The 27,988-nt window shown below is 40.8% G+C and overlaps 1 protein-coding gene and 1 pseudogene across 1 annotated transcript in view; both read left to right on the top strand.

The window, feature by feature from the left end:
- LOC144696698 (peroxisome proliferator-activated receptor alpha-like) overlaps positions 1-27,988 on the top strand; it is a 585,390-nt gene that overhangs the window by 349,336 nt on the left and 208,066 nt on the right. The gene's annotated exons all lie outside the window — the stretch shown is intronic.
- On the top strand, positions 17,715-17,859 carry LOC144696846 (U11 spliceosomal RNA; annotated as a pseudogene).

The raw sequence follows: 27,988 nt of genomic DNA on the forward strand, positions 1-27,988 counted from the left end.
CTCTGGGGAGCTCAGATTTTTTCTTTAGTTTCAGAGCTACGTAGGGGACAGTGATCCATGTTACATAGTCAATGCTTCTGAAGACTCAAACATCATCAACTACACACTGAGTGTTTTAAATCAAGTAGATTATTTCACTTTTGGTAGCTGCATCATTCCATCAGTGGATGTCTTTTCTGAATATGGTGTCCATTTCTTGAACCCATGGGCTGTACACATGTCAACAGGCCACTCACCAGTGTCATTTCATAGCCCCCTACTAAATCATTAAAGTCTATCAATAGGTCCCACATAGGTACACGTGATGGCTGTCTGGAGACATCTATAGAACACATAATTTATCATTGAAATCTGACATTTTTTCAGAGCATATGTTACTATTGCTGATAAATACCCATATTGATAAACAAAATGAACTGTAATATGGCATTGATTTATTGGTTTACAACTGATGAACACTTTAGTTCTCTCGTAATTCATGACAAGTGATAGACCTTGGAGATGTTGTCCATCATGTCTGTCATAGTGAACACATGCATAGCCACCCACTTCTGTGGAGCCTTGCGTAGTTACCTAGCCTCCCAATTCTTGTTATCTTGATTATAAGATGTGACATTTCCCACTACAAAAAGGATTACCGAACTTGAATGGAAGAGGGCCTGAGTATTCCACGTGCGTATCTGTATCTGACTTGTATCTTGTACAGCCAATCCACGTGGTTGTACATCTGTGGTATTACAAATTCAAAAGTCACATTGTAATATAAAAACGCAAAAGGTGTATCATAAGAATCATACCTCATCTATAAATGCAAAGTTGAATTATAAGAACATAAGAAATAGGAGCAGGAGTAGGCCATTTGGCCCCTCAAACCTGCCTGCCATTCAATACGATAACGGCAGATTTGCCCCAGGCCTCAACTCCTCTTTTGTGCCAACGCCTCATAACCCTCAAAAGCCCGATATTTCAAAAATCTATCTACCTCCTCTTTAGATACTTTCAGTGATCTAGCCTCCACAATTCTCTGGGGTAGAGAATTCCAGACATTCACTACCCTCAGAGAAGAAATTCCTTCGCATCTCAGTTTTAAATGAGTGCCCCCTTATTCTGTAACTATGCCCCCTAGTTCGAGATTCCCCCACTAGTGGAAACATCTTCTCAATATCTACCCTGTCAAGGCATCACAGAATCTTGTACATTTCAATAAGATCACCCTTCATTCTTCTGAACTCTAATGAATAAATGCCTAACCTGTTTAGCTGTTCTTGATAAGTCAACCCCTTCATCCCAGGAATCAGCCTAGTGAATCTCTTTTGAACTGCCTCCAATGCCGGTATATCCTTTCTTAAATGCGGTGACCAAACCTGTACACAATACTCCAGGTGCAGCCTCACCAACGCCCTGTACAGTTGTAACAAGACTTCCCTATTTTTAAACCCCAACCCTCTAGCAATACAGGCCAAAATTCCATTTGCCTTCTTAATTACTTGCTGCACCTGCATGCTAACTTTTTGTGTTTCATACACAAGAACACCCGGATCCCTCTGTGCTGCACTTTTTTGGAGTCTCTCTCTGTTTAAATAATAGCCTGCCTTTTGATTCTTCCTGCGAAAGTGCATGACCTCATACTTCCCTACATTAAACTCCATCTGCCAAGTTTTTGCCCACTCACTTGACCTGTCTGTATCCCCTTGCAGATTCCTTATGTCTTCATCACAACATCCTCCCACCTATTTTTGTATCATCAGCAATTTTGGATACATTACACTCTTCCCTCTCCTCTAAGTCATTAATATGGATATTACATAATAATGATGACTGATCTTTGTGGCACTCCACTAGTTAGGTCTTCCAACCTGAAAAAGACCCATCAATCATGACTCTCTGTCTTCTGTGTGTTAACCAATCCTCAATCCATGCTAATACATTACCCCCAATACCGTAAGCTCTTATCTTGTGCAATAGCCTTTTATTTGGCACCTTATCGAATGCCTTCTGTAAATCCAAATACACTACATCTACCAGTTCCCCTTTATCAGCTCTGCTTGTTATATCCTCAAAGAACTCTAGCAAATTTGCCTTTCACAAAACCACATTGACTCTGTTTGATTGCATCAAGCTTTTCTATATGTCGTGTTATTTCTTCCTTAATAATGGACTCTAGCATTTTCCCAATGACACATGTTAGGCTGACTGGCTGGTTTCCTGCTTTTTGTCTCCCTCCATTCTTATGCGTCACATAAGTGGTTTTCCAATCTGCTGGGACCCTCCCGTAATCCAGTGAGTTCTGGAATATTTCGACCTATGCCTCCACTATCTCTGCAGCTACTTTCTTTCAAACCCTTGGATGCAGGCCATCACGTCCCGGCGACTTGTCTCCTTTAGTCCCATTAGTTTGTCAGCTACTTTTTCTCTTGTAATAGAGACTGTTATAAGATTGTTCTTCCCATTAGCTCCTTGCTTACCTGATATCTTTGGAATGTTTATAGTGTCCTCTTTGAAGACCAATACAAAATATTGGTTTAAATTTGTGCCATTTCCCTGTTCCCCGTTATCAATTCTCCAGTTGCATCCTCCAAGGGTCCCACACTCACTTTAGCTACTCTTTCTTTTTGTATACCAGTGCTCTTACTGTTTGTTTTTATATTTCTTGCCAATTTACTTAATCAATTTTCTCCTTTTTTATTAGCTTTTTAGTCATCCGCTGCTGGTTCCTAAAAAATTTCCAATCCTCTGGCTTACCACTAGTTTTCACTGCTTTGTATGTCTTAGTTTTTGATTGGATACTCTCCTTGGCTGCCTTTGTTAACCACGGGTGGTTCATCCTTCTCATCGAGTCCTTCTTTTTGACCAGGATAAATTTTTGCTGAGTGTTATGAAATATCTGCTTAAATGTCTGCCACTGCTCATCCACTAACCTTCTCCTTTGTCTGTTTTCCCAGACTGCTTTAGACAACTCTTTCTTCATGCCTCTGTAGTTGCCCTTATTTAAGTTGAGGTTACCCGAGTTGCTCGCCCTCAAACTGAATGTAAAATTCTGCCATGTTGTGATCGCTACCTGCTAGACGATCCTAAACTACGAGATCTCTTATTAATCCTACCTCATTACTCATTACTAGATCTAAAATAGCCTGTTCCTGGGCAGGTTCTGCAAAGTATTGCTCTAAGGAACAATCTCTGATGCACTCTACAAATTCACCTTCCATGTTACCCCTGCCAATTTGATTTGTCCAGTCAATAGGCAGATTAAAATCACCCATGACAATTGTAGCACCCTTCTTACATGCTTCCATAATTTGCTGATTTATACTTTGTCCTACAATGAGGCAACTCTTCGGGGGCCTATAGACGACTCCACCCATGACTTCTTCCCCTTGCCATTCCTTATTTCTACCCACACTGATTCCACATCACGATCTATGGCACCTATATCACTACTCACCACCGCACTGATACCTTCCTTTATTAACAAAGCTACCCCACCTCCTTTTCCTTATTGCCTATTTTTCTGGAATGTCGAATACCCTTGAACATTGAGTTCCCAGTCTTGGTCACTCTGAAACCACGTCTCGGTAATACCTATAAAGTCATATCCATTTATTTCTATTTGTGCCATCAACTCATCTATCTTGTTACAAATGCGTGCATTCAGATAAAGAGCCTTAAGTTTCAACTTTTTTACCATTATTACTCATTCTGGTTCTAATTTCTGCTGCACTCCTCTGCTTATATTTTCTGCCCTTTCCTGTTTGCCTCTTCACTACCCTGCACCTCTGCTCTCTCATTTATTTTTGATTTTTTAAACTTCTCTTCAATTGAACCCTCCCCCTCACTAATTAGTTTAAAGTGCTATCTACAACCCTAGTTATATGATTTGCCAGGACACTGGTCCCAGCATGGCTCAAATGAAGCCTATCCCAACAGAGCAGCGCTTTCCTTCCCCAGTATTGGTGCCAGTGCCCCATGAATTGGAACCTATTTCTCCCACACCAATCTTTGAGCCACGCATTTACCACTCTAATCTTATTTACTCTACGCCAATTTGCACGTAGCACAGGGAGTGATCTGGAGATTATTACCTTTGTGGTTCTGCTGTTTAATTTAGCCCTGAGCTGCTGATAGTCCCTCAGCAGAACCTCTTTCCTAGTCCTCCTACCTGCGTGGACCATGACAACTGGATCCTTCTCCTCCTACTCCAATTTCCTCTCCAGCCCAGAAGGGATGTCCTTAACCTTGGCACCAGGTAGGCAACACAGCCTTTGGGACTCTGTCTTTGCAGCAGAGAACAGTATCTATTCCCCTAACTATGCTTTCCCCTACTACTACTACATTTCTGTTCTCTCCCCCTACTTGAATGGCACTCTGTACCACGATGCTGTGGTCAGCTCGCTCATCCTCCCTGCAGTCTGTGCCCTCGTCCACACCGGGAGCAAGAACCTTGTACCTATTGGACAAAGGCACCAGCTAAGGCTCCTCCAAAGCTAAACTCTGGATTCCCATACCTGCCACACTCTCAGTCACACCCTCCTGTCCCTGATCATGGACCAAATTTGATGTAATTAATCTAAGGGGTGTGACTGCCTCCTGAAGCATAGTGTCCAGGTAACTCTCCCTCTCCCTGATGTGTCGCAATGTCCGCAGCTCAGACTGCAGCTCATCAGCTCTGAGCTGAAGTTCCTCGAGCAACCAACACTTGCTGCAGATGTGGTCACCGTGGATTGCACTGGTGTCTACCAGTTCCCACATGCTACAGCTGATATTGCATCTCGTATAAAATATAAAAACCATGTTTTAATAGATTAACATCTCATGCACAAGTGCAAAAAAAATCAAGGTTAAGATGTTATGTTGTCTTGTGTAAGAATACAAAAGCTGTGTTTTAAAAGACATTGGGGAGTACTTTGGGCAAAAGAACTTTAATCTCTTTAGGAAGTTATGACTTGGTTCTTGATGGCCATTAACTGTGAACCATAAGACACATGAAATGCTGAACCATGGAGAATGTGTCTTCCAGTGTCATATCAGTTGGTTACAGCTATACGAAATCATAACTTTGCTTAAATTAAACTGAGTCAAGGACTTTTTTTTGAAACTGTTTAGCACATAAATTGCCTAGAAGGATCTTAGCACTTTTCATAGTCTTAATTTTCTGTCACTTATTGTGGCTTCATAGTGGTTGTCAGTTTCTCATTGTTCTTGTGTTTGCTTAAGACAGCTGTACTGACAGTTCAATTACAAGTCAGATGTTGAGTGATTTACCCACAGGACTGACTTGCACTTTATCTTACTGATGAGGTGCACTGCATCTAAATGTATAAGTCACAGCTTTGCATGTGACATGTTTGGGTCAAGTTCAGGAAGACTGGCATCTATGGGCCAGCATTTAACTACGAAAACTGGCCTTGTTGGCTTCAGCAGCAAGCTTGTATAACTGAAAAAACAGGTCTAAGATTCTGCTAGTGGAATAGAAGGGGTTTGCAGACACTGGTCTCCCAGAACCTGATTCAGGACCAGAAGTTCTGAAGAAGAGTCTTATTGACTCGATTCAACTCAAAATGTTAACTCTGTTTCTCTCACCACAGATGGTACCAGACCTGCTGTGTGTTTCCAGCACTTTGCTTTTTATTTCTATTTTCCAGCATCAGCAGTATTTTGCTTTTATAAACTCTGTTATGTGGCATTTCCCATGGGAGCTATACAACAGCAAAGGTGGAGGTATCATATAACCAGCATAAAAGATCAAGGAAACTTGAATGTTGCAAAAAAACTGATGTAAGTCACTTGTATGCAAATGTCCTTGATCTTTTATGGCATTGTGCTTTACTTATCTCATTATTTCCATACATTTGAGGAAACTGTCTGTGGGTCGGCAGAGTACTGAGTGACTAGGGCTCAATGTTTGGTGTACCATTGCTTCTAATTTGCATCAGTGACTTGGGGCAGAATTTCATCTGCCTATGGGGGGGGGGTGGTGAGTATGGAGGCAGGCAGGCATGAAAACTTGTGTTGCCAGCCAGGATGCCAGTCAGCCAGTACAATTCCACATCCTGGCCATTTTCCCCCGAGGCAGGATCCGGGTCAGAAGAGCTACTCACCTGCAAGCATCGAGTAGCCAGTTAAGGGGGCTTAATGGCTTATTAAAGCCCATTGTCAGAGGCCTGGAATTTTGGAACTAGGTCATCTACCTGGAGGACCAGGAACCAGCATTCCAGGCAGGCTTTGAGGCTCTCCCCACCTGCCTGGATGCAGCTGCAGCCTCATGCCACCCTGTATAGGGGATCTCTCTTCATAATTGTGACCCAGTCGCTGAAGCCATTTTTAAATTTAAAACTTTTAAAAGTTGCAGAGAGGGTGCCTCAAAATGGAGGTGCCTTAGTTCTGCCTTACCTGAACAGTAACCTGCTGCTCCTTCCATGCTGGAGGGCCTCCAATTGGCCGTCTAGCTTTGCAAGCCCACTCACCATTCTTAACTGGACAGCAAACCTGTCCTCAGGACCCTGATTGGTCAATTCATGGAAAATCACTGTTGGTAACTGTTTCTCAAACAGTGCGGTGTCATGACACCCATTTGACCCCAACATCAGGGTTCTGATCTAAAATTCTGCTCTTGGATTCGGAAATTCAATATAAATTGGTCAAATTTGCTGCTGATATTAAATGACAGGACAAGTTAAACAAAATATGAGTGGGCCAAACAAATTACATACTTTAAACTTGTCATTGTTAAAGTTATTACATCCTGCTCCTTCAGGTACCATGTCCTAAGAGGGCGTTTGCAACCATGGACATCGATTGGATTTGTCCATGATTATGCTTGACAAAACACTGCAGTGATTTGCTGTTACCTTCTGCGGTATGGCTGACCAGAATGTCCTTTACCACCAGCCATCAGGCGTATTGGAAGGATTTACAGGCTGATAATCAACCTGTCTGGCCATGTTATGCATGCATCTTCCGTGGCCATGTCCTGAAGTGGGACTTGAACCCAAAGCTTTTGGCCCCGAGGTAGGGACGCTACTACTGCACCACAAGACCTCTCTTAAAGTATTACATAAAGATAGGAAATGTGGGATACATACATAATCCACAAATGGTGTTGAAGTAACTAATGAGGAAGTTGAATGAGACGTGGGAGTCTTAGTAGACTCAACATTTAATATTTCGAACCAAAATAAAACAACAAACAACAAACAATAGAATGTTTAGCAAAGGAGACATTCAAGTGCTGGAATCATGAGCCATGAGGCTGATTTCTAAGGTCTGAATTATGAGGAGATGTATAGGAACAGGAGTAGGCCATTTAGTAGAGCCTGTTCGCCATCCAATAAAATCATGGCTAATCTGCAATCTAACTCCATATACTGTAAATCACAGTGTAAAAGTCAACAGTGTCCAAGATGACCCCATTTTTCCTGCCCCCAAAAAATAATGTTTTTGCATATACTCTGACTATAGGTTGCCGCTGCCCCCCCCCCACCTCCCCCCCACCCTTTTAGCCATCACATGCATTAGTAGTCAGCCTCATTTTTTTATCCCATAAATGCATGTTTTACTTACCGGTACCTTGTATCTGGGTGCAAGGGATCTAGTAGGCAATACGGGCTGTGTTGCAAAGATGCAGGAGACTTTAAGACACACCCTTTCTTATCGGCAAATGCAGATGACATTTAAAATGGCAACCACCAACACCCATGCTGGTGGTTTAATTTTATACTTGGCATATTAGTCATCCCCCATTTTCAGAAGGATCTTTTTGAGGTTTCAAAGGTTAACTTGAACGCCAACATCTACCTCTGTACCATATCCTTTATCCTTTAAAGCGTTGATTCATAAAACATTGTCAATCTTAGATTTAAAATTAACAAATGACCTTGCTTTTGCAGAAGAGAGTTCGAAACTTCTTCCACCCTTAATCATTTTTCAATCCTGTTCATGACATTTTTATAACCTATGTACTTAGACCTCCCAAGTCTCTTTGGACCACCACTGTTTCTATCTTCTTACCATTTAGAAATTACTCTGTTCTATTTCTCCTAGGTCCAAAGTGCACGACCTCGTATTTGCCTACATTAAAATCCACTTGCCACAGTCTTATCCAATCACTTCATTAATTAATAACTCCTTGTAATTTTATGCTTCCATCTACACTGCTTACAATGCTGCCCATCTTTGTTTCACTGGCAAACTTCGATATGTGACTTTCTATCCTATCAGCTCAGTTGTTAATAAATATGATGAATAGTTGAGATCCCAACATGGATCCTTGCAGGACACTGCTAATCATATCCTGCCAATTAGTGTATCTGCCCATAAGCCCTACTTTTTGACTCCTGCAACGGAGTCAATTTCCCAATGAGATCAACAATTTGCTTTCAATTCCATGCCTTTCAACTTTAGTTAACAATCTAGTATGAGGGACTTTATCAAATGCCTTCTGGGAATACATATAAACAACATCCAAAGACATTCCTCTATTCACTACATTAATCACTTCTTCAAAAAATTCAATCAGATCCATCAGGCATGACCTACTCTTTACAATGCTGGCTTTCTCTGACCAGTTGAAAATTTTCAAGATGTTCAATCACTATATCCTTAATTATAGACTCTAGTAATTTTCTGACAACAGATATTCAGGAGAACTTTGAAAGATTGTAGTTAGTGCATCTGTAATATTCTCACCTACTTCCTTTTTAAACCCTGGAATAGAAATCATCTGCTCGTGGGGGTTTGTCATTCTTTAGTGCCATTGTTTTCTTCTAGTCATTTGGTAGTATAGAACTTGAGTATTGCTGAAAAAAGACTTCTGCTTCAACAAAATGTCTTTTTTCAGCAATACTCAATTATTTTCTTCATTACTATTATTTTGCTTACATTAATTTTGGTGAGTTCCTGTACCTGATTTAATATTAGTTGCCTTTGGTTGCTTGCCATGTTATTCTCTTTGCTCTACTGTAAAAACTGATACAAAGTAATTGTTGAACATGTCCTCCATTTCTGTATTTCCATTTACAGCGTCACCATTGTCAGTTTTCAAGGGGCACACATTATTCCTGACCAACCTTTTTTTCCTGTTATAATTGTCAAATTATTTGTGTTGATTTTGATATTTCTTGCAAGCTTGTTCTCACACTCCCTTTTTGTAGATCCTACCAACTGTTTTACCACCATTTGCTGTTCTTTGTAGTTCTCCCATTCACCCTGATCCATGCTATTTCTTGCATTTTTATGTTCATTTTCTTTGAGTGTTAGAGTATCCTTTACCTCTTTAGTTGACCATGGTTATTTTAGTTTGGCCAAATAGAACTCTTGCCCCTTTGAGTATTAGCTGTTTCTGTATCACATTATATCCTTTTGAAACACTCCCCACTGATTCTGTTGTTCTATCTATTAACAAATATGACCAGTTTACTGTGGACAGTCTCTGTCTCATCACATTGAAATAAACCTTACCTAAATCTAGAATCTTAGTAGCTGTTATGGGTTTTTCTTTTTCAATCATTATGTTGAACTCAATCACTATTACGATTATGATCGATAGATAAATGTTCATGCACCATTAGGTTGTTAACAAGTCTGGCTCATTAGCAAATCTAATTGCTAAACCTGAAAAAAAGACCTGCTGCCTTTCTAATTGCCTGCTACACCTGCATGTTAGCTTTCAGTGACTTATAGACAAGGACACCCAGATCCCTTTGTACATCTACGCTTTCTAATCTCTTACCATTTAGGAAATACTCTGTACATCTGTTCCTTCTATCAAAGTGCATAACCTCACATTTTCCACATTATATTCCATCTGCCATGTTCTTGTCCACTCACTAAGTCTGTCTAAATCCTCCTGTAGTTGCTTTACATCTTCCTCGCAACACACATTCCCACCTAGTTTTGTGTCATCCGCGAATTTGGAAATATTACATTTGGCCCCCACATCCAAATCATTGATATATATTGTGAACAGCTGGGACCCAAGTATTGATCCTTACAATACTAGTCACAGCCTACCAATGTGAGAATGACCCGTTTATTCCTACTCTTTGTTTTCTGCCTGTTAGCCAATCCTTAATCCATGCAAGTATATTGCCTCCTGTCGCACTTGCTTTTATTTTGCTAATCAACCTCCTGTGGGGGACTTTATCAAAAGCCTTCTAAAAATCCAAGTATACTACGTCCATCTGCTCTCCTTTAACAATTTTGTTAGTGACATCCTCAAAAAAACTCCAACAAGTTTGTCCAACATGATTTCCCATTCGTAAATCTATGCTGACTATGCCCAATCAGATCATGATTATGATTACCCAAGTATCCATTTATTACTTCCTTTATAATAGGTTCTAGCATTTTCCCTACTACTGATGGAAGGCTAACAGGTCTGTAGTTCCCTGTTTTCTCTCTCCCTCCATTCTTAAATAGTGGGGTGACATTTGCTAGCTTCCAATCTTCAGGAACCATTCCAGAATTTATAGAAATTTGGAAAATGATCACCAATGCATCCACTACCTCTATAGCAACCTCTTTCAACACTCTGGGATGCATAATAACAGGTCCTGGGGACTTATCAACTTTCAGTCCCATTAATTTCTCCAATACAACCTTCTTACTAGTTTCCTTCAATTCCTCATTCTCCCTAGTCCCTTTGATCTCTAGTCTGGGAGATTTCCTGCATCTTCCTCAGTGAAAACAGACACTCAGTAATCATTTAGCTTCTCTGCCATGTCTCTATTCCCCATTACAAATTCTGCTGACTCTGCCTATAATGGACCCATATTTGTCTTAGCCAAACATTACCTTTCTACATACCTATAGAAGCTTTTACAGTCTATTTTTATGTTTTTTGCTAGATTGCATTCATATTCTTTTCTCCCTTTTCTAGTTTCTTGGTCTTCTTTTGCTGTATTCTAAAAACCTCCCAATCCTCAAGTTTACTACTATTTCTGGCAACTTTATAAGTCTTTTCTTTTAATCTTAAGCAATCCTTAACTTCCTTTGTCAGGCAACTTTTTGGGGGTTTTTGCACCTTCAAGGAATGTATAGATGCTGTAAGCTATGTAATAGTTCTTTGAAGACTCCATTGCCTATGTACAGTATTCCTTTTAATGTGTTTTCCCAATCCACCTCAACCAATTTGTCCCTCATGCCTTCATAATTTCCTTTATTCAACTTTAACAGCCTTGCTTCAGAGTGAACCACGTCACTTTCAAACATAAAGTAAAATTCTATCCTATTGTGGTCGTTCATCCCTAAAGGTTCTTTTACAACAAGATTATTAGCCCTTTTTCATTACATAACACTAGATCTAAAATAGCCTGTCCTCTAGTCAGCTCCTCAACATACTGCTCTAGAAAACCATCCCTAACACACTCCAGAAACTCATCTTCCACAGCATTAGTGCTCAATTGGTTTACCCAGTCTATATGCAGATTGAAGTCACCCATGATTACTGTATTGCCTGTGCTACATGCTTCACTCATCTCCTGATTAATACCATTCCCCACATTACCACTACTGTTTGATGGCCGATAAAAAAACAACTCCAACTGTTGCACTTTGATGTTTCTTACCTCCACCCGCACAGATTCCACACATTGTTCTTCCGATCTGAGATCCTCCCTTACTAATGCACTGATCCCATCCCTTATTATCAACGCAACTCCACCTCCTTTCCCTTCTTGTCTGTCCTTCCTAAACATTGAATATTCTTGAATATTCAGGTCCCAGAATTGGTCACTATGCAGCCACGTTTCCATAATGGAAATTATATCATACCCATTTACCTCTATTTGTACCTTTAGATCATCTACCTTATTGTGAATGCTGCGCGCAATCAGGTATAGAGTGCCCTTACTTTGTCTTTTTGACATCATTCTGCATTTGAAGCATACTCAATGCTCTTCTTTGTTTCTCCTGCCTGCTGGTCTCACTATTACTTCCTGTTACCAACTTTACTTTCTTCCAATTTGGGCCACCCCTCAGGTTCCCACTCCCTAGACAAAGCTAGCTTAAACCCACCCCAACAGCACAAGCAAATCTCCCTGCGAGTATATCAGTCCCAGTCCTGTTAAGATGAAACCCATCGAGCTTGTACAGGCCTCACCTGCCCCAGAACCGATTGCAATGCCCAGAAATCTGATCCCACCTACTCCAGTTCTCCAGCCATATATTTAATTGATCTATTCTCCTATTCCTATGCTCACTAGCACGTGGCACTGGGAGTAATGCTGAGATTACTGGTCTTGAGGTCCTGCTTTTTAATTTCCTTCCTAACTCCCTGAAATCTGTTTTCAGGACCTCATCCCTTTTCCTACCTATGTTGTTGGTACCAATGTGGGCCACGACATCTGGCTGATCCCCCTCCCCCTGAAAGATGTCCTGCAGCCGCTCCTGGAGGTGTCGAGGAACTGTCCAGCTATCAAGGAAATGTCCAGCTGTCAAGGAAATGTTAACGAGCTGTGCAGCTATCAAATCTGTCAAAGCTATCCAGGAAGTATCAAACCTGTCACATCTGTCAACCTATCCAGGAAGTGTCAAAACTGTCAAAGTTACCCAGGAAGTGTCAAAACTGTCAAGGAACTGTCCAAGGATACCAGGTGAATTGGTATGGAGGGGCTAAGGGCAAAGGGTGGTGGGAGGGCATGGGTTGATACCAAGTTGGCATAGGGGGTGTGAGGAACCATGGGGCTGGCTAGAGGGGCACTAAGCTGACAGAGGTGTGTGGGGCCATGGGGGTAGGTGGGGGCTTGGGCTGGCATGGATGGGGCTTTGGGAGTGTTTGGGGGGGATAAGGGCTGGTGGGATTTTATTTTTCATTATTATTATTTATTTATTTAAACACAGTGCCAGGACATAGAGGCAGGCCTTGTAACCAGCCTGCCTCCTCACCCAGCTGCCTGCGGATTCATCCCAGGATCGCCAGCCCCGACTCCTGTTTCAGCCCACTCCTCCCCCAACTGAAAATCCCACCTGCGGGTGGCCATTTTTAAAGGTAGGGTTCGTCGAGCCGGGAAATCTCCCGACTCTGGGCCTATCATTTTCTATTTCTTATAGTATGTACAGTACAGGATGAGCAGAAATTTCCTCCAGTTAAATTTTGGGAAAACTGAAGCTACTGCCTTTGGTTCCCACCTGAAACTCTGTTCCCTAGCCACCAACTGAATCCCTCTCCCCTGAACCTGCCCAAGGCTGAACTAGACTGGTTGCAACTTTGGTGTTATATTTGACTCCGAGATGAGCTTCTGACCACAATCAGCGCCATTCACTAAGACCGCAAATTTCCCATCTCAGTAATGTTACCCAACTCTGTCCATGCCTCAGCTCATCTGTTGCTAAAACCCTCATCCATGCCTTTGTTACCTCCAGACTTGGCTATTTCAATGCACTCTAGCTAGCCTCTCACGTTCTGCCTTCTGTCCTTCTCGACCTGTCTGCAGCCTTTGACATGGCCGACCACATCATCCTCCTCTAATACCTCTCCACTCTTGTCCAACTGGGTAGGACTGCTCTCACGTGGTTCCATTCTAATCTATCTAATCATAGTCAGAGAACCACTTGCAAAGACTTCGTGTGCTATTCCCAGACCATTATTTCTGGCGTCCCTCAGGGACTAATCCTTTGGCCCCTCCTACTTCTCATCTACATACTGCTCCTTGGCGACATCATCCAAAGGCATGCAGTTTGTTTTCACATTTGGATGACACCCAACTCCACTTACTACCACCTCTATCGTCTCCTCTGTTGTTTCCAAATTATCAGACTGACAATCTGACATCCAGTACTGGAAGAGCAAAAATTTCCTCCAATTAAATATTGGGAAGACTTTTGGTCCTCGCTCCAAACTCCATTCCCTAACTACTGATTCCATCCTTTTCTCTGGCCAAAGTCTGAGATTTAGCCAGTCTGTTTGAAACCTTGGTGTCACATTTGATCTTGAGATGAACTTCCAACCTCATATTTGTGTCATCGCTAAGACTGTCTACATCCACCTCTAAAATATCGCTTGACTTTGACAGTCACAGCAAATCTGCTCATACATACCTTCATTTCTCCTAGACTCAACTACTCCAATGCTCTCTTGGCTGGTTTCCTCTTAACTCGCAGATTGGGTTGATAAGTGGCAAGCAACATTGGTGCCACACTAATGCCAGCCAATGACCAACTCCAACAAAAGAGAATCTAACCATCTTCCCATGACATTCAATGGTATTACCATCGCTGAATCCTCCACTATCAACAGTCTGGGGGTTACTGTTGACCACAAAACTGAACTGGACCAGCCATATAAATACTGTGGCTACAAGAGCAGGTCAGAGGCTGGGAAGTCTGCAACGAGTAACTCACCTCCTGACTCCACAAAGTCTGTCCACCATCTCCAAGTCACAAGTCAGGAGAGTGATGGAGTACTTTCCACTTTCTTGAATGAGTGCAGATCCAACAGTACTCAAGAAGCTCAATACCATCTAGGACAGAGGAGTCCGCTGGATCGGCAGCCCATCCACCATTTTAAACATTCACTCCCTCCACCACCGACGAACAGTGGCAGCAGTATGTACCATATACAAGATGCATTGCAGCAACTCACCAAGGCTCCTTAGATAGCACCTTCCAAACACCTCTAACACCTGGAAGGACAAGGGCAGCAGATAGATGGGAATGCCACCACTTGTAAGTTCCCCTCCAAGTCACACACCACCTGACTTGGAAATATATCGCTGTTCCTTTGACCCACTGGGTCAAATCCTGGAACTCCCTTTCTAACAGCGCTGTGGGCGTACCTACACCACATGGACTGCAGTGGTTCAAGAGGCAGCTCACCCCCACCTTCTCAAGGCGCCCACATCCCATGAAATAATAAAACAAAAAGCCCCGTTCCCCCATCTGTGTTCACTGAACTACATTGGCTTCTGGTCAAGCAACGTCTTGATTTTAAAATTCATATCCTTGTTTTCAAATCCCTCCACATCTTATTCCCTCCCTATCTCTGTAATCTCCTCTAACCCCACAATCCTCCTCTGTGCTCCTTTAATTCTTCCTCTTGTGCATTCCCGATCATAATTGTTCTACCATTGGTCACCATGCCTTCAGTTGCCTAGGCCTCATGCTCTGGAATCCACTCTCTACCTCTTTTAAAACACTTCTTAAAACCTACCTCTTTGGCCAAGCTTTTGTCATCTGACCTAATATCTCCTTAAGTGGCTCATTATCATACTTTGTTTTATAATGCACTTGTGAGGCACCTTGGGAAATTTCATTACATTAATGGCACTAGATAAATTTAAGTTGTTGTTGTTCTGTAAACTTGAGGTCATCCAAAATTCTGCTGCCTGTGTCCTAACTGAGCAGCAGAAAAAGGGGTTGACCTAGGCGTAGCTGCATGATGGACATCACAGAGTGGTTGCAAACGAGCTGCAGTCAATTTGTGAGGATGGCGCAAGACAGATGAGCCTGACATTTAATGAAACAGATCTGCTGGTAGCAGTAGCTACAAGCAGAGGCAGAGATCTCATAACTTGAATTAAGTCCAATTCACCTATCAGCCCTGTGCTGGTTGACCTACATTGGCTCCCAGTTAGGCCATGCCTCAGTTTTAAAATTCTCATCCTTCTCTATCTTTGTAATCTTCTTCAGCCTGACAACCCACCCTGATATCTGCACTTCTTTAATTCTGGCCTTTTGAGCATTCTCGATTTTAATTGTTCCACCATTGGTGACCATTCCTTCAGCTGCAAAGGCCCAAATCTCTGGAATTCCTCCTCTAAACCCCTCTGTCTTTCTACCTCTCTTTCTTCCTTTAAGACACTCCTTAAAACCTCCCTCTTTGACCCTTTTGTTCTTCAGCCCAAATATCTCTTTACATGGCTCAGTATCAAATGTTGCTTTATAATGCTCCTGTAAAGGGTCTTGGGATGTTTTATTATGTTAACGATGCTATATAAAGACAAGTCTTGTTAATTCTACCCCTAAACTCTCCAATGCCTTCTTACCTTTTGTTATATCCTCTCTTATCATTAAAATCATTTCATCCTTAATCACTAAGGCTACCCCTATCCATGTACCATTTTCCCTATCTTTCCTGCAGACTTTATAATCAGCTATATTTAGTTCCCAGTCTTGAATACTTGGTCTTTTCAGCTTGGAAAGGAGGTATCTAAGAGGTAATGTTATGTAAGAGAATAAATAGTATGGAAAGGATTAATCTAGAATATTACTGTTAAATTAAACTGGGAGCAGGATGAAAGGATACAACTGAAACTTATAACTTTTACAATTGTAACGTTAGAATTGATATTTAGAGATGGTTCTTTTGCAAAGAGTGATCAACACTTGGAATAGAGTTCTGGGTATTGGTGAAAGAAAATCCTGGAATTATTTAACAAACAACTATATGCAGCAATAGGCAAATGGGATGTTTCAGCTGGCTGAAATAAGATGGGTTGAATAGTCTTCCTCCTCTGTAAGTTTTTTGTGTAAGTTTACATTTGATCTGGGAAATGAAATCCCCCATAGTCATGTTTATTCATTCTTGGTAAATCCACCCAGTAATACTAACTGATGGTTAATAATTTTGACTTAGTTCTTTATTCTTGTTTATCTGTATAATCCTCAATGTGCATTGATGTAGGAAGTTTCTGGCTTGCAAGTCATACATTTCCTTTAGACCCCTCCGCCCTTTATGGTGTTTTAAAACAAAAATCACCAGTATATTGCTTTTTGTACACATCCCAATGGAGAATCTTGTCACCAGAAAATGAAATAGTTTCCCATTTCCAGTACCCAATGTTAGTGTCAAGCACACCGTGGTCAGCCAAGTGCAAAATAATGCTTTCTCTCTACTCTTAACCCAAACCTCCAAAGAATACCCTTATTGCACCGGCGTGGTTTTTCCCATTTCCCACATCAACGATCCTAATCCACATTTAACAAGGTGTATGGCCAACCACATGATCAAGACCTGACATTAAGCTTTTGTGGTTTATGACCACAAAAACAATTTTCTGTGAACATAATTTTGTTCTTAAAAGACTATTTTTTATCAAACCTTTATGGCTATCTTTACAGTGAGATTCTTACTTGGTTCTGTGGGCCTCTGTCTAATTGTAGCTGGTAAAGTGAAACAATTGTGATACTTGCATTTCTGATAATCCTAACAATAAGCTTTATTTTTGTTCATTTTCATCTTTATTTTATGATTTATTTTCTGATTCTCGTACATCAATCTAAATAAGCTTCCACCAGTGCTGCTCAGAACAATTGCTTGGAGGCCACAAGAGCACTGTGGCTTGATTTATCTTCCCACTTCCTTCTCTCTTGAAATATGTCTGCACCTCACTAGGTTTACAGTTGGGTGTCATTTCCTATTTGAGTAGTTTCTCAGTTTCTGACAATACTTTCTTCTGATTGCAGTAAGGTAAAGCAGCCTTTTTGATTGGCACAAGAGATAGGAGCAGGAGTTGACTATAAAGCACGTCAAGCCTGCTCCATCATTCAGTGTAATCATGGTTGATCTTTGGCTTCAACTTCACTTTTCTGCCTGCTCCCCATATTACTTGATTTTCTGAGAGACCAAAAATCTCTCTATCCCAGCCTTAAATATATTCAATGATGTGTTAATTATATGTTAATTGTATAAATTAAGATCAAGGATATACAGGTGGAGGGTATTGATTGATTAAGCACTTGAGCGCATATGAAGAGACAGCAGTCAGCTGTTGTTCATTGGGTAGTACTCTTGCCTCTGATTCAGAAGGTGAATGGCACATGGACGAGGCGCTTGCTCTTTATCCGTGCGGAATCGATATCAAGAGATTTCGGAAGCACAATTTTTGTTTCTTGGAGCTGCTGGTGATCGTTTGTCTCGGCGCTCTGCAAAAAAAAATTCTTCCAGAACTTGAGCACAAAATTTAGGCTGTTGCTTTAGTGAAATACTGAGGAAGCATTTCTCTGTCAGAGGCACCATTTTTCAAGCGAGATGTTAGACTGAGGTCCTATTTGCCCTCTCAGGTGGATGTAAATGATCCTGGACAGCAGGGGAGTTATCCCTGGTGTCCTGGCCAATATTTATAAAGAGAGACTTCCCAAGAGTGCTGTGGCTTAGTGGGTAGCATTCTTGCCTCTGAGTTAGAAAGTCCCACTCCAGAGGCTTCAGTGCAAAAATCTAGGCTAGTACTCCAATACAGTACTGAGGTGCTGTCTTTCCATGAGATGTTAAACCAAGGTCCTGTTTACCCTCTGAGGTAGAAGTGACAGGTCCTATGGCACTCTTCTAGTCTGCTGCTGGGCCTGACCAAGGTGGCCATAAACAGATCCAGGCAGTGGTGGTTGAGGGGCTCGTTCGACTTGAGTGTCTGTCTCTCTCTTTCATGGTTATGTCCGGGTGCCCTTAGAGAGGGAGTATACAGTGTTCACTGGTATGCTTGAGGCCTTTCACAACCGGTGGGTGCCGCAGAGGCTAGAGTGCATTATCTCCCCCCAGAATGAAATTTTAATGTAATTTGATGTTTCCTTTAAAGCTTTTTGTTACAGTGCTCCTTTTAAGGGGTAGTTCATTAGTTAATTAGGTTTTTTAAAATTTGATTGCTCAAAGGCATATAAAGAAACACTTTAAGGACACTGTTGGTTAGTGAGGGGGGTAGACTCTTGGAATGTTTCACTCTGTAAATAAATCCAGTTTGAAGTAAAAGATTGGCTTTTAGTTTCTTACTTCATCAACTGGCTGCTGGATGAATTAACATGGTAGCAGGGAATGTTGCCTAAAGGTGAAGATTAGAAACTAAAAAATATTTTTCAGACAGAAGATTGTAATCTGAGTTGATTTTGTGAAGAATGAAAGCAATTGTAAATTGTCAGGGTATAACTACCGACTGATGTTCTCCAAATCCAAACCTAATGGCAAGTGGAAAAATAAAGTCGATATGTGGACATGGGTTACATCCTTACCAAATAGAAAACAAGATATGCCCTTGACATTGTCACTTCTAACAAAAGTAAAAGCAAAAGCAAAGTATTTTGAGTTGGATGCCTCAGTTGGATACCGATGAAGGTTTAGATCTTCTAAGTTTCATGAACAAAATCAACAAAGATGATCTATTAGATGCCTATGAGGCATGGTCAGACTTCAATAGATTCCGAAAGATGGACTGTCATTCCATTGGGGAATACATCATGGACTTTAACAGCTGTGTATAAAAGATTGCAGAAATTCAATTTGGAGATTCCTTATTTGGTGCTTGCAGTTAAATTGCTGGATTGTGCTAAGGTGTCATATATGGATGGGCTCCTGGTTTTAACTGGTGTTTGGTTCACAGAAAAAGATACCCTTTTGTATCAAATGTGTGCTGCTTTAAAAACATTCCTGGGGAAGCAATCATTTCTAGCAGCCTTGATGGTGTAGATGGGACATTTGTGATGTTACGAAGGATGGGGGACTCAATGGTTGCAGCCGTTCGTGATTGTTCAGAGACTGGGTACAAGCTTCAGTACAATGGAAGAGTTACAGACAGAAAGAAATGAGGATGAAAGCACTTTTGATAGATCTTGATATCACAACCGAATTTCGGCAGCAATAATAGACAAATGAAACTCTTGAATGCCTGGGGAACAATTAACAGATGTGTCAGATGTGACCCAAAATGCTATTATGCAATGAACTTTCCAAAGCGAAACAGCAGGATTTTCAAAGCAATGCATGACACAGAATTCAGAAGTTGAAGATGATGATAATGACCAGTGTGAGGGAATTGTACTAGTCACAAGAAGCTTGAGTCCAGTAATGTGTATTAGTCATGGATTCATTTAATTGTGCCACATTAGATAGTGGTTGCACCTTGACAGTGTGTAGAACAGATAAAATGTTATTTAGATTCACGCAGTAGTAAGGATTGATGTAAAGCCAGGGAATATGAAAGTTCTACTTGTTTCAGGCCTGGGGTTGAAAACACACTGAGGTCACTAAAAAGAGTGGTGATTCCATGCAAAATAACTGGTGTTAACCACTTTATCAGCACTGAGCAGCAGTGAGTGGTATAGTCCCTATCAATTGGTCTATGGGAGGAATCCTAAATTACCTTCTGTGCTCTGTGATAGTCTACCTGCCCTAGAAGGGATTATGATTAATTCCATTTTGTTCTGCACACTTGCATTCATCAAGGCTGAAGCCTGAGAGAAAATATGGAGAGCTCTAAGGCCCCATAAGACCATCCAACTTAGGGATTCTGTATACTATAAAACAGAGGGTAGTAAAGAGTGGAATGGTCCTGGTAAGTGAGATGGTAAGACAGTTGTTGTCCAACATGGCAGTCAAAGTATTAAGGTCCATTCATCATGGTTAATTGGGGTTGCTTACAAACTTTGAGAATCTGAGCAGTTAATATAAGGCAATGAGGTACCCTGTATCTCTCATACTTGTGTGTTTGGCAGTTCTGAGGAACAGAATACTGTTGAGGAGCCGAGTGGCATTAGCCAAAATGACTCTGATGTGCGGGATAAGGGTATATACAATAGAGTACATACAGAGGTTATGTACATGTCAGACAATTCCAGTGAATGGAGGTATGTGACTAGTTCAGTCTTTTTAAAAATTAAATATGTAGAAATGCGTTCTCAAGTTTCCAACCTTTGGGGACTTAAAGTACATGAAATTTAGTCATTTTTAGTGATACTTCCCATGTCTATCTTCTGGATGGGTATTCAAGTACAGCTGGTCTTGTAATATTTTTGGTGCATGAAGCTGGGAAATATCCCTTAGCCTGGAAAGCTAAGAAAATAAAAAGTGTGGTCAAAGGTACTTTAGCAATTGATATGGGGTTTGGCTTTTCAAACATTTTAGGGGAAATTCTATACCGAGAAGATTATTGGAGGTTCTAGAAGAGGGACCTCCAGTATTATAATGTGTATAGAACATGGAAAATCAATTTTGTTTCTCTTTTTTTTGATTAGTTTAAAATATTTGTGCATTGTAAAATTTTGATTTAGAGAAAAAGAGGGGGAGAAGGGGAATCTATAAATTAAGGTCAAAGATATACAGGTGGGAGGGCATTGATTTAAGTATTTGAGCTGTTAACTTTGTGGATCAACTGTCTGGAGAGCAGAAGTCCTTGAAGCAGGATGAGAGAAGTTCTTTGATTTCTCTTTCCAGTGATGAGAAGCTCAAGTTGCATCACATTCTCTTTTACCAAAGCTTTGCAGAGATGAACAAGTCTTCAAATGAATGGAAAACTGTTGTTGGTGGAGCCCTTTTCATGCTGGGTTTTACTGGACTGATTTGTCTTCTGGCAGAGGATGTTTGTATATGGTGATGTTCCCCACACCTTTCTCTGATGAATGGAAAGTGGAAGCAGACCAAGAGAATGTTGGAAATAAAGATGAACCCAGTTGAAGGCATTGCTTCAAAGTGGGATTATGAAAGTAACAAGTGGAAGAAATAAATATACACTAGAATTCTTAACAATTACTCGTTTAATATTTCAAATATGAGCTCCTAGGATGTTCAAGAGTCTAACTTGCAGTCTAGAGTTAATCTGTAAATTCTATAATAAATTTGACTGGTTTACGTGAAAAAAATAAAGAGACACTTTAGGGACACTGTGTTGGTTAGTCAGGAGGTAGACATTTGGAATGTCTCACTATGTAAATACATCCCAGTATTAAGTAAAAGACTGGCTTTTAGTTTTTTTACTTCAACTAGCTGCTGGATGAATTAACCATAATGGAGCATCAACAACGCTGTAGGCTAGAAAATTGCAGGAATTCACAACCCTTTGAATAAGTTTCTCCTCATCTCAGTCCTAAATGATAGTTTCAGGATGAGGGGACAATGTTCCCTTGTTTTAGATTCCCCAGCCAGCAGAAATAGCCTCTCAATGTTGTCTACCCTGTCAAGCCCCTTAAGAACCTTGTGTATTGAATCTTGTGTATTTCAATGAGATTACGTCTCATTCTTCTAATCTCCAGAGAATATAGGGTCCAATTTACTTAGCCTCTTATTATAGGACAACCCACTCATTCCAGGACCAATTTAATGAACCTTTGCTATGCTGCCTCCAATGCAAATATATCCTTCCTTAAATATGGAGACCAAAACTTCACACAGTATTACAGGTATGACCTCACCAAAGCCTTGTACAATTGTAGCAAGACGTTTTTATTCCTGTATTTCAATTGCCTTGCAATAAAGGCTAACATGCCATTTGTCTTCCTAATTACTTGTTGTACCTGCATGTTAACTTTGTGTTCCTTGTAGGAGCGCACCCAAGTCTTTCTGAACATCAACATCTACAAGTTTCACACTTTTAAAAAATATATTCTGCTTTTCTATATTTACACCCAAAATAAATGATCTCACACTTCCCCATATTATACTCCATCTGCCATCTTGTTGCTCACTCACTGACCCTGTCTATATCTCTTTGCAGCCTATGTGCCCTCCTCACAGCTTACAATTCTAGCTTTGCATTGTCAGCAAAGTTAGATACATTACTCTCTCCCCTCATTGCAGTTATTGATATAGCTTGTAAATAACTGAGGCCCCAACACTGATCCTTGCAGCACTGTACTAGTCACAGCCTGCCAACTTGAAACTTGGGATGTCAACTGGCACCCCATCCATATCTTAAACATTCGCTCCCTCCACCAGTGCACCATGGCTTTAGTGTGTGCCATCTATAAAATGCATTGCAGCAGCTTGACAAGGCTTCTTTGATAGCACCTCCCAAATCCTTGACCTGTATGACATAAAAGTACAAGGACAGAAAGTACATGGGAAGAGCACCACTTCCAAGTCTCACACCATCCTGACTTGAAGATATATTGCTGTCCCATCATTGTCACTGAGTCAAATTCCTGGGACTCCAAGTACCTTCCTTACATGGATTGTGGCAGTTCAAAAATGTGGCTCGAAACCACCTTCTCGAGAATAATTAGGGATGGGCAATAAATGCTGGCATTGCCAGTGATGTTTACATCCTGTGAATGTATAATAAAGAAATGATTGTATAATTATGTCATCAATTGTATCATTACAAATTCCTGGATTAATTTACCCATTTTTAAATTATCTTCCATATCAATTTACCAAATGGCCATGATACTCAGAACAACAGGGAAGTGCTCCACTGAGTAAAATGTATTCATGAATTTTATTTTAAGTAGAAAGTCACTTGCATTTGGTTATACTACTAATCGTATACCACTTTGGGTTCACAACATTTAGGAGTTACAGCATGAAGCACAACATCTGGAAATATCTTGTATATAGTCCAAACAATTAGCGTTTTTGCTTTTAATTCAATGTGTGACTGATTTTCTGTTTCTGTAAAGTGTATCTCATAGAACCACAGATACTTCTAACACTTAAGGTATTCATTTGGTGCATTATGTCTTGCTGGCTGTAGACCTCAGAAATCCAAAATTAATCCCACCGTCCGATTAAATTAATCATTATTTCTTTAGTTTTGTACTCTATAACTTGATTTACAAAACCCCAAATTCTGCTGATCTTTTATGGCTTTATCTACCTGCAATCATCCTTTTGGGGAATTAATGATTTAAACTCTTAATTTTCTTTCTTTGTGCACATCCATCAGTACCTTATCTTTAACCATATACTCACATTTCTTACTTTTTCTCCAAAAATGAATGCTTCTCATTTGTCTACATTAAATTTTATTTTCCACCTGTCTGTCTATTCTACAAAATTGCCTATGTCGTTGAAGACTTTTTACAGATCTCCCTGTTCATGAAACTTATGTGTATATATTTATGCATATTTGGGTAGGCTTTTATCCTTCTCTTGCCCCTGCAAGGAAAAATGGTTAAGTCTTCTCATCTGAGAGACAATTTTTCCTCTTGCTTCTAATCACAATGCTCTATCCCTCTCTGTAGAATTATTGCTTCCCCGAGCTCTCCTGCTTAAACGCAAAATAAATAATTTTACAAAACTTGCAGTGAAAGTCCTTATTCTAACCCATCTTTATAAGTACCTAAAATCTATGGAACTCTGTTTCTCTCCCAATCTTTCTGACCCAGTACAATCTTCAGGGTTTTAAGTCAGTCACCTAATCTCTGTTTCCTGATTGACCTAATCTATGCCATATCCTTTATCAGCCTTGGGGCGTTCCTGCACTTGAGTATCTTAAAGTCTTCATTCACACATATTTGTCGTAAGATCTATCTCATCTGATGGAAAATCAATGGAAACCACTTTTCGGATAGTGAAAGTAACTGGAATTTGTTTTGTTCTGTATAAAATCCAAAGAAAAAGGTAAAGCATGAATTTTCCTGAAAAATAACTTGAGTTGCTGTATTCAAGGGTTGTTTATAACATTGTTATAATGTGAAAATTAAAGGTTAAACTGACAGGTTTGTGTCCCATATTACAGCATCTTAACTCTTGCACACCTGTCTGCAGCTCTACTTGTATGAAGTGCAGCATCTTGAAGTGTTCTTGTATTTTATTGAAGTCTCTGGATACGAAGTGTTTTGGTATAGAAGCAGGATCACAGTCCAGGGTTAAAGTAGTTCTAGTATTTATCTAACAAGAGTTTTATTAGTGACATGTCCAATTGACTAGAAGTAGATTTTTTAAGTCCCTTAAGTTATTGTAAAAACCGTTAAGTTTGAATGTACTGGAATTTTATTTTTTAAATTTTATGCATCACTCAGGTAAGTTGCTCACTTTGCTCTTTGCCGAGTTAAAAAGATTAACTGCATCAGTTTTTGATGTTGATTTTATTACATCATAAGCTACTATGTTGCAGTTGTACTCTGCATTGTAATCAGTTTTCACTTTGCATTATAATTACTAGTGCTGTTTGATGTAGCTGTTACTGTAGCTGTGTTCCATTCAGCAATGTACATTGTGACTCTTGACTTATGGGTCAGAATTGCAGATGTTAAATAGTTGGCTCTGAAAGAGTTTATGGCCAGACATTTCAGTTTACGTAGAAAAGTACAAATGGTCAACTGAAATGCATGACAATTTATGAGCAGAAACCTTAACTGAGATTAAAAAAAGATACGTCCTTAACAGCTGAAAATTGCTGAAACTTAAGATATATTTTATGATTTCTTTATCAAAAAACCTCAAATATTTTAATGTGAAACTTGTGTGCTCTTAAATGTGGTTAACAGTCTCCATCTGCTGGGTGATTACTGTATAGACCAATTCTGTAAAACCCAGCTAATTTTGCTAGTGTCGCAAAATTGTTGCAAGTTGCATGGATTGCTGTCTTTTTCCACAAATTGATCATTGCACCTTGTAAGCTGTAGGAAAACCTGAAATTGCATGTGTGTGTGCCTGTGTCCAACTGCTTCTGCTTTACAGCAATCTGTCATTTCATGAACTTGTGAATTAAAAGGTTGAAAAAGCTATAATAGCACTCCGGTAATAAGCACTGTTTTTTTAAGATTAATGTGCTAAATTTACTTTGCATCAATTTGTTTAACATGGTCACTTTCATGTTTGCAGGTGCAGAGCATTAAATAACTGATACTATTTACTTCATTCTACTTTAGGTTACTCCAGTCCAGTTGTCATTTTTCATTGAAAGTTAAGAGAAGAAGGGATTGGTGATCACTTGCCTTTTTTTTTTACCTACCCTGTATGGTGCAGGGGTAATTTGCTCCTTCATTTTCATCACTTTCTGGAGAAAGGGTGCAGACTTCTAGTGCTGGCTATACTGGATGTCATTTTGGTATGAGCATTAACATTGGCGCTAAGAGTTTTATCAGAAATATATACAATAAGCAGATTGTGGTATCGGTCAGTCAGTGTATCATGCTAATTTGACTCTAGAGGTGCCATTTTTGACTTGATTGTTACATCTAACACATTCTCTTAACCTCACACAGCTAAACATGTGTTCAGCAGTAGGAAGGATCCCCCCCCATCAGCCTTATCATCAAATAAATCAACTAAAGTTGCTGAAGTCTACAGGGAGTGATGAGGCAGATGCTGTAGTACTTGGCCCTGACTTCAAGAGTTCTAGACAAACACTTGTTCCCAGACATGGGTCCAGAATTTGCATCTCCCTAAGGCTACAATATGACAGGGAGAATGAGCAGAGGTGGCACAGAGGAGGACATGCTGCTCAAAGAGGGAGGAGCAGGAGGACATATCTGCCCAGGATCTTCAGGGAGAAATTCTTCAACTCGTCTTTGGCGAGGAACATTGTTTCAGACATCTTCACTTCAGTGAGGATGTCCTCACTGAAATCTGCCACCTACTGCAGACAGAACTGCAGCCTTGAAGCAGGACATGGACTGCATGCCAATGACTGTGAAGGTGAACATGGCATGAACTTTTATGCCTTGTGCTTCTTCCAGTGTGAAGCTGGCGATATTTACAACATCTCCCAGTTTTCCATCCACTGTTGTCTACGCAAGGCCATTGAGGCTTCTGTATGCAAAGAGAGTTGAATACATTTCATTGTGTATTGCCAGAGAGAAGCAGGCAGAGCAAGCATGCAGCTTCATTGGATTTGCAGTCTTCTCCATGGTGCAGGATGCCAATGACTGCACACACGTCACTTTGTGGGCACTGCATGTAAATTCTAAGATGTACTACAACCAGAAGGGATTCCACTCCCTTAATGTCCACCTGGTTTGTGACCATATTCAGTGCAACATGCAGGGTCAATGTCCGGTATCTTGGCAGCAGTCATGATGACTTTGTTTTGTGGCAGTCTGCTGTGCTAAATGCATTTACGCCACCATGACAAACCAGAGGATGGATACTGGGCAACAAGGACTATCCACTGACCACCTGGCTCATCACTCTGGTGTTTAACCCATGCACACCTGGACAAAAGGCATGCTGCCACATGAAATATGATCGAACAGCCCATTGGGGTGCTTAAACAATGCTTCTGCTGCCCGGACCACTGTAGAGGAGCCCTGCAGTACAACAGGGCTCAGAAAAAACTTGGCATGGCCTGCTGCCTACTGCATAACCTCACTATAATGAGGACAAAGCCATTGCCATGAGGCATATGGCAACTAGCTGAGAAGGAAGAAGAAGAGCAGGCAACCAACACACCCCTATTCTGGATGGACTGTCTGTGATCAACTCATCTGACTCTTGTACCAGTGAATGCAATCCCAATACCCCAATTCCCATTCTCCAACAGCTCCACACCTTACTTGACCTCTGTTACTGACCATCACAGCTTTCCCTTGGCCAAAATTAAAAAGTGAAATTAAAACCGCCACATTCCAAACCAACTTTATAAACCAAACCATCCAATATTCCATACAAAAGTGAACTAATCACCTTTGTACATTCCTTTAGTGCCTGTCTTCTGTATGTCTGTGTCTGCCCTAGTGCTCCAATGTAGTGCTACCCAAATGATTGCAGCAGGCTGATGGGAGACTGCAGATAGCCTTGCAGGGCAACCTTGACTAGCTCTGGGCACTGGAAGCTCCAGCTTTAGACTACGCCATCTTGATATGGTTGGCAGCAGTCTCGGCTGGCAACAGCAAGAGCATTGGCGGTGGTAGCAGTGAGAGGACGAAAGCTGCCATCCTGAGGACAGCAGGTTCGTGCTCCATGGTGTCACTCCCACTCTCTGTGCCTCAACAACCCAAGTAATCTGTTGCATGACAGACAGCTGGACATCTGTGAAACTCTGCAAGCCACTTTGCACACTGGTGCTGCAACAATGATAACAGTAATCTAAACTTGCATGACAGCAAATTGAGCTTGTATGACTTCAGTCTGAGCTTCCACTGTAGCACCTAAATGTCAGGTGCTTCTGTCTTGCTGCAATGGAAGCTGAGACATCAGCCATCAGATGCTGAGTCATGGATGGGTTTGCAAGTCATAGAATTAGCCATCACTTCCTCATTGGAAAGGATGGGCTAAGAGCTCTGCTCAAAGCCCTGTGCCAAGTTGATGCCAGACTCTGCCACTTACTTTGACAATGCTCGCAGTTCTGGCAGGCCTGCCAATGTACCAAGCATTTTGTTGTGCATACCCTTCTGTAGGCAGCTCCATTGACAT

This window comes from Cetorhinus maximus, chromosome 22 (genome assembly GCF_964194155.1).
Source record: "Cetorhinus maximus chromosome 22, sCetMax3.hap1.1, whole genome shotgun sequence".
NCBI classification, from domain to species: Eukaryota; Metazoa; Chordata; class Chondrichthyes; order Lamniformes; family Cetorhinidae; genus Cetorhinus; species Cetorhinus maximus.